The sequence below is a fragment of the Chrysochloris asiatica genome, unplaced genomic scaffold (assembly GCF_000296735.1).
Source record: "Chrysochloris asiatica unplaced genomic scaffold, ChrAsi1.0 scaffold00151, whole genome shotgun sequence".
In the NCBI taxonomy this organism is placed as follows: domain Eukaryota; kingdom Metazoa; phylum Chordata; class Mammalia; order Afrosoricida; family Chrysochloridae; genus Chrysochloris; species Chrysochloris asiatica.
Genome location: NW_006408669.1, coordinates 8166149 through 8173032, shown reverse-complemented (window position 1 = coordinate 8173032; position 6884 = coordinate 8166149). Strand labels below are relative to the sequence as shown.

Below are 6884 nucleotides of genomic sequence, written 5' to 3'. Positions count from 1 at the left end.
AACCACTTGAAAAATCATATTGAAAATTTAGGTGACAGTAAGTCTAAGTTAATGGGAGAAAAACTATTAGGAAACAAGGTGTGAATAGTTGTACAACTTGAATATAATCCATGTCACTGAATGTACATGTAGAAATTGTTGAGTTGTTCTGTATGTTCTGTTATGTATATTTCAATAACAACAAAAAACACACTACTAAAAATGAAAACTTATGAGGTACATGCATGGTATTGGCATGAATTGGAATTGGTTCAAGAGTAACTGGTTTCCCTTGCCCCAGTCAGAAATATCCTACCAGAGATACTCCTACACTAAAATACTAACTCCTGGGCCAAACATTGTTTAATCTGTCTTTGTAGAAAACACTAATTTCCATTGTACAACAGCCATAAAACCACCTTTTGGTAACAGACTCCTGTAACTGTAATTCCACTCAACATTACAAGGCCACAACCCTTTGGAGCTCAGTTTGGCAACGCGGCCAAGGTCTAGACAATGATTGCATTTCAACTATCAGGTCGTAGGTATTGTGCAGAGAACACATGTTTATATAATCAGTACTAATTCCAGGATTTCTACTGATACACTAGAGGAAGCTCTTATAGTTGGAATTGTTAAATTAGTAAAAATAAACCTGGGGCTACTGGCACTTTTTCTCCACAGCAGGATCAATAAAAACAAAATAAACCCTGTAAACAGCTTACTTAAAATTCAGAACAGCAGTGAAACACAGCAATTTCATATGCTACTAAACCAAGCCAAACCAGTTGCCATGGAATTGATTCTGACTTAAGTGACCCCTTGCATGCCAAGGAGAGCTGTGCTCTAGACTCAATGATCTTTCAGACACAGATCATTAGACTTTCTTCCAAGGTGCCTCTGGGTGGGTTCAAACCCCTATCCTTTCCACAGTTAAGGGTTTAACTTTTGTATCTTCTAGGAACTCCTAAGTACTGCCAGAGGGACTATGTTATTCACTAAAACCAATCCAAACACACTATCCATTTAATCAATATCAACCCATAGTCACCCTACAAGGCAGAGTAGGACTAACCCCATAGGGATTCCATGTCCTGACAGAAGCAAACTGCCGTATCCTCTTCTCCTGAAGCAGGAGGTGGGGTTGAACCACTGACTTCCTTAGCAGCTGAACACTTTAACTACTGAACTATGTATGGAAACTTTTTTTTTTTTTTTAATTGTTGTTAAGTGCTATTGAATTGGTTCTGAACTCTTGGTGACCCAAGTATACAGTTCTGTGTAGTGACCCTGTATAGTGTTTCTGAGTAGTGACCTGATGGATTTGAACTGCCAACCACACGATTTGCAGTCCAGTGCTTATTCCACAGTGCCACACCAAAATTCCATGGCACCATTAGCAATCCTTATATTATTTTAACAGGTAAGATACTTGGAATAATCGAATTCTTCTCTGGACAACAGTGACAATTGAGTTATGTCATTAAGGTGTTTAAGAAAAATAGCTGTCTACTTAGAATTCTGTACCTATCTAAAGCAGGAGTATGAAACACAATTAGAAACCTTTCATAACAAAGAAGCCAAAGTAATTATGACACGTTTAAAAGAAAGAACTACTAAAGGATATACTTATTTAGGAGAAATGATCCACAGATTAAACAGAAGACTAGTAGACAAATAGTGAAAGAAAATTCAATAAATTATTTCCTCTATAACTAAAATAATATATATTAATAAGAGAGATAGCGGTAATGAAGCGATCACTTTATATTGCAGCAAGCTTCTGTTATGATGCTGTAGAATCAGCACTAGACTGCAAACCACAAGGTCAGCAGTTCAAACCCACCAGCTGCTCCTCGGAAATCCTATATGGGGTCTCTATTAGTTGAAACCATCTGAGTGGTATTTAACATACACACAAAAAAAACCCCAACAAGGTAAGGTGTAATTTTAGAGATGAATAATAATTACCATGTTTGTGAAGATTTATTGTAAACCATGTATATTACAATTTTATATATTGATGGTGTAGGTGCAACGGAGACATCTATGTGTAACTATTTGGCAATATCTACTAAAGCTGACCACCAATTGTGTGTAAATTTGTCTACTATGGTGGCTTGCATTCTGTGATTCTGGAAGCTATACCACCAGTATTTTAAATACCTAAGGGCGAACCATGGTAGACAGGTTTCAGTGGAGATCCAGACTAAGACAGATTAGGAAGGAGAGGCTGAGGACTTCTGAAAGTTTAGCAAATGAAAGCCTCTGGAGAGAGGAACGTTGTCAGACGCAATGTCTGAAGATGGAAACAGTATGAGAAGCAGTAGAACTAACCTTGTAGTTAGCTGTCCTGTACTTATCCTGCAGCACCACACCAGGACTCCAAATAAAGAATATGTATAGCACATCAAAGGAGCTCTGGTAGCGTAGTGGTTACGAATCAGGCTGTGAACCTTAAGGCCAGCAGTTCGAAACTACCAGCTGCTCTGCGGGAGAAAGATGAAGCCTTCTGCTCCCGTAAAGATTTACAGCCTCGGAAACCCTATACAGGGTCGCTATGGGTCGGAAACAACTTGATGGCACTTAACAACAACATAGTAAATCAAACAGTGGATTGTTTTAGAGAAAAGTAAATCATGGCAAGAAGATAGAATATACCAGACAGAGTGGCTAAGCAAAAACCCATTGAGAAGGTAACATGATATCATTTGAGAAGCTAGTTTTGAATTCAAAAGAAGGATGTATCAGGTAAACAGCAAGTGTAAAAAAATCAGTAATGATGGAAAAGAATATTGTGTTAGGTAATGTAGAGCATGAGTCTAAACAAGCCATCTCCTCCATGAGATGGAATGAAAAATAGTGACAACTAAGGACTCAAAAGATCAACAATCATGAAGATAGTCTAGGACTGAACCATGCTCACTTCTTCCAGAAATAAGAGCACAATGAAATGGAGATGACTCATTGACAATTAACAAGAAGAGAGTCATCTGAGAAATTTCAGAAGAAACCAGAGTGACTAAGCAGAGTGACAACAAGACACGAGGTCTAATGGGGGCCTGAATGTTTGAGCCTTGTCCAGAGGTGCTGAGGGAATGTCTTTGGGGAAAAAGAAAAAGGAAAAATGGTAATCCTAAAAAAAAAAAAAAAGCCAAAAACAACAACAACAAAAAACAAGTCCAATGCTGTCAAGGTGATTTCTACTCATAGTGACCCAATAGGACACAACTGCCACATAGGGTTTCCAGAGTTGTAAATCTTTATGAAAGTAGATTGTCATAGTAGAGTCTAAACCACTGAGCTTTCTGGTTATTGGTTGAGAGCTTTAACCACTGCACCAGTATGACGCCAGTGTTGAGCCTAAGGACATGGAAAATGTCGTTACCAACAAGTGTTGAAATACTGCGGAAGAAGCATTTGTCAGTAATGACAATAAGTATAAATGCAGTAAATTCACTTGTTAAAAGAAAGCGCTCATGGATTAATTCACTAGATATGCAGTATGAGTCAGAATTGACTTGATGGCAATTGATTTGTTTTTTTTAATGTAACATTCTTTAATGAAATCATGTTTATAAAAGTATGTCTTTCCGAAGAGCTAGTTGGTCCAAAGTGTGATGAGACCTGGGGACATGTGAGCCCTGGACAAGGACATAGCCACAAGAATCAAGCTGGTATGAAGTGAGGGGAGATGCACAAGAATGCCCAAACTTGCAGATAGTACCCATCTGACCTAGCCTCGATGACTTGATACTCAGAACTCAACTAGAGGAAGATAAAAAAGAAAACAATTTTTGATAAAGAAAATTAGTACAAATTGCTACAATTTGATGAACTTGATGTATACTCATAGAGGTTGTTGTTGTTGTTGCTGTGAAGTGTTGTCGAGTCGGTGCCAACCCATAGTGACTTTCTATAGCGTTTCCGAGAAGTAGCTGGTGAGCTTGAACCACTGACCTTACAGTTCAAACGGCTTTGCAGTCTGGCACATTAACCCACAGCACCACACCAGGACTCCTTGGAGTCTACTTCTCATGAAGGTAGCAGCTGAAAATACCAACAGAGGGAAGGAGTCTTCACATCAAGTACCAATGCTATCCCCTCTGTACACAGGGTATATAGGGCCAGGCAACATAGACATTGGCTACCTAAAATGAGGGGGTGATAAAGGCACAAAGGGATTGGCTTACAAAATTTCAAGAGGGAGTTTAGTTTAAGAGGGTGTGGGGGAAGAAAGACTCCCCACTGTAGATTTCATCTTGTCTGGTTGGGTATGGTAAAAATAGATGGGGATCCCCAGTAGTCAGCCACTTCCAGGTTTTGCTTCGTTCCAGAAGCCCATGGGTTCTAGAAGCCTGGGTATCCCAGGTTCTGCTATGAAAGGCCAACTTTTCCAGAGAAATGATTCAGAAAAAGTTACCTGGACCATGGATGTTTGGTACACTCTTAATAAGCCCTTGGCAAGTATGACACAAGGATTTCACAGAGGAGCTGTCAACAGCAAAAAGTCCCCTTTGCTGTAACTATAGAATATCAAGTCTTAAGGGTGCTGCAGGGACAGGAAAAGAGAGATCTTCAAAGGAGACATGGCATCCAGAGAAGAAAATACAAAGAGAACAAACAGAGTGTTAAGAGTAAGTCAGCTGGATGCGTTTGAACTGAACAAGGCCCTGGAGCAACTAGTTTGGTCACAGTTTACTCAGTGCTTATATGGATTTAAGACAGGGCTCTTAGCTCGCTTTGAACCAGAGGTAAAAACATTCTTGTGGGTTTTCTTGTGGAAATTCACCATCTACTCCAAAAATGCCACTGTGGGGCAGTCAGTTGTAAATATCCAGTACAAAAATGATTTTTCTCCCAACCTGAGATACCAGCCACACAGTAAAAATCAAAAGCTCTGCTATGCTGTATGTATAATTGGTGGGAAGTGGTTAGAAGAACGATGCTATGATTTATTTAGAAAGCGTCACTTAGCATCAATCTGGAGAGCCAAGCAGTGTATGAATACTGTGGTTGGACTTTTAAAATTAGGTGAACTATTAATTTCTTGATTTTCCTTTGAAGAGGAAAGTTGGCAACTTTGGCAGAACGGCTCCTCGGCATTCGTTCTGTATTTTGCAAGCCCCACAACGTGCGTGAAGTTGGCTTTGAGTATATGAATAGGGAACTTCTCTGGCACGGTTTTGCTGAGTTTCTGATTTTTCTCTTACCACTTATTAATATCCAAAACTTGAAAGCCAAGTTATCTTCATGGTGTATCCCTCTTACTGGTGCTCCTAATATTGACAATATCTTTGTCACCAGTGGCAGGGAATGTTCTCTATGTGGAGAGTGGCCCATCATGCCTCATACCATAGGATATGAACAGATCTTCTCTTACTACTGTATTAAGAGTAGTTTTTTTATTTGACGTGTACCTTACCTGACCTAAGTGCAGTACAGAGAGAGGTTCATAATCTGCAGCCTCTGAAATCAGGAATTGATATGTCAGAAGTAAATGCTATTTAGAAACTAAAAAATTTTTCTCTACAGAAAAATGTGTTACGTTTAATTCTTAATATTAGTCTCCATGAATTTGTTACTTAGGTGTCTTTTATGAGGGTGTGTGCTTCTTTGCCACTGTGAGCTTTTCTTTCCAGGTATGACTTAATGCTAATCCCTGGAAATCACATGATTCCAAATGTATTATGTAAATGTTAATATATTGGCAGGGAGGAGTTTGGCAAATCATTGTTGTTGTTTTTTTCAATATCAAGAATAATGTATAGTTTTTGTCAGGTAACTACTGAGAATGCTCCTTCATTTTCCTACTTCCTGGAAAAAGGTTGAAATCTAAAAATAAAAGATTTTGAAGACTGGAAAAAAAAAAAGAGATGGGGATAAGATTCTTATGATTCAATAGTAGTAATCGTTATCATGACTAATTGCAGTTGTCACAATTATAAAGGTTGAAGTTTTGTAACAAAAATGGGGAGTAATTAATCGTACAGTCCAGAGACAGAGGACCCTGGGACTATCACGGAAGAAGAGCACAAGTGGAATACAGGACCCTATCCAGAGAGTCACTGACACCAGAGATGGAGGCAGAGAAGAGAACATGGACTAAGAGCTAGTGGCCAGGAGACAGACTTGCAGAATGTGCCCTTTCGAGGTATAAATTATTATATATGCCAGAGTGTTAAAAAAAAAAAAAAAAACAAAAGCTCTAATGAATAGAGAGGAATACTGTTAACTGATGGTAAATGGTGGAGATTATAATCATTGTAATGAGACAGAGTATATGATTTGTTGAATGTAAAGCTGATGATCTGCCCTGTAAACTTTCACTAAATTCACAACAAAAAAACTTAAAAATTTAAGAAAAGAAAAGTACCTTTTTCCCTTCAATGTCAATGTTCTTCCAATTTTCTAGAATGTTCTCTGGTGGCAAAGAAATATTTTATAACATTAATATAACAAAAAAGCTGGTATATATAATTAGACAAGGGGTATAAAGGAAAATTTTATAACAGGGTTTATCTTTCTGCTCATTTTAATACGATTTTTCTAGGCTTGTCTTTATCTTTCTTAGTTCAGAAAGTAAACTGTCAGTGAATATTAGACAACACATTTATTGTTTCATTATTATTATTAACTAGAGGTATAATAGCTTTTTTTTGGCTACTATTTCAGAAAAAAATTTAAAAATTGAACAGAGGCAACAGCAAGGGACAGGACTAGGCTGTGTTTCATTCTATTATGTGCAGGATCACTATGAGTCAGAGGCAACCCATAGCACATAAAAACAACAATGTAACAGCTCACTGTTCCTTATACAGACTGAAATGGAAAGTCATTTCATGCCTTTATTATTGTGCTGAAAATGAGTATTAACTTTGAAGTAATAATCTCCAGATGTTTAG

The 6884-nt window shown here is 38.0% G+C and overlaps 1 pseudogene; it reads left to right on the top strand.

Moving 5' to 3' along the window:
• Positions 1-4568: 4568 nt before the first annotated feature.
• Positions 4569-5490, top strand: LOC102828710 (annotated as a pseudogene).
• The last annotated feature ends 1394 nt before the right edge of the window (positions 5491-6884 follow it).